The sequence below is a fragment of the Meleagris gallopavo genome, chromosome 23 (genome assembly GCF_000146605.3).
Source record: "Meleagris gallopavo isolate NT-WF06-2002-E0010 breed Aviagen turkey brand Nicholas breeding stock chromosome 23, Turkey_5.1, whole genome shotgun sequence".
Lineage (NCBI taxonomy): Eukaryota > Metazoa > Chordata > Aves > Galliformes > Phasianidae > Meleagris > Meleagris gallopavo.
Genome location: NC_015033.2, coordinates 3830257 through 3831573, shown reverse-complemented (window position 1 = coordinate 3831573; position 1317 = coordinate 3830257).

Below are 1317 nucleotides of genomic sequence, written 5' to 3'. Positions count from 1 at the left end.
CTATACCACCGTGTTTGCCTGCTCTACAGGTGGCTCAGTTGAAATACTCAGCTACCTGAGCTGAGTAAATAACTGAAGGCAAAGCACATATTAGCATAGCATACACTCCGTGTATTTGAAAACTTTCTAGAAGCCCCCAGATCGGCTGCTTACAAGGACATTTTATATGTAAGCTAACCACGTTTGAGCAATGCATGAAGTCAGACTGAGTAACTTGATTTACTCATTTTTCTTTGGGCAAATCAGTACCTGCTGTCTTAATCAAGTGGATGTTTGACCCTGAACATGCAGAGCTGTCAAAATGTTTGTTAAAACATGCTTTTTTCTTTCCTCAGAAAGAGGAGAGGTATGAGGGGAATCCTCTTCAACCTCTCATGTATTAAAGTATCAGTAAGCTTCATAAAACTCAGCTGCTGTGGTTGTTGGAGGAAAAACATTAATTTTAACTCAGATAAAAGTAGCGTGGGCTGCAAACCAAGCACCTTATCATATAGAAAGGCAGCTTTAACTTTGTACCCACGTCTCAAACGTGACTACAAGGCACTCAGATGGTCCATACTTCTCAGTGCTACAGTTTTGTCCCATAGCTGTGTTTAAATATGTATGCATAGCTGGCCTCTGACCAGAGATCTGGCACGCTGCCCTCTCAGTACGTGTGTGCAAGACCAAGGAAACAATCATAACCAGCTTCTGGGTTAAAACCTAAGTCCTACCAGTAAGAAGTCTGTCAGTTCATAACATAACTGCTAAGTGCAGTGGTCTTAACCCTGCTGCCTTACAAATGAATGTAATCAAGGAATGCAGTTTGAAAACTAATCTGCTGGTGCCTGTAGCTTTGCCTACGTAGCAATGCTACAAACATAGCTTGTCTCTTCCACAGTGCTGAGATCAACACGGAATTTTTTGGCAATCTAAGAGAAAAACGGAAGGCATTCTCCAGCACAGCTCAAGCGAGGTCAGTGCAGAGCAACCCCTGGCAGACACGTATAGTCACAAAAGCAATAAAGCTTTCCTGCCCTCAGATCTCATTTCAGGGCAGCGGGCAATGCCGTAACGTTCCTGGTACACAAAACCCGAAGCTGCTGATCGCCTACAGGTGAGGTTTTTCTTCTTTAAAAAGCAAAACAGCGACAACAAAAAAACCTCAAAGACTTTGTGTACTACGTGGAGAAGCTTTCCTGCAAACCCTGTGGTAGAGAAACCGCTTGTGTTGAACGCGGTATTCTGTACATAGCAGCGGGCAGTGTGAAGGGGCACCGTGGCTCACAGCTCTCACAGCGCGGCCCCCATCAGGGCTCCGCTCAGCTGTGCTGCACC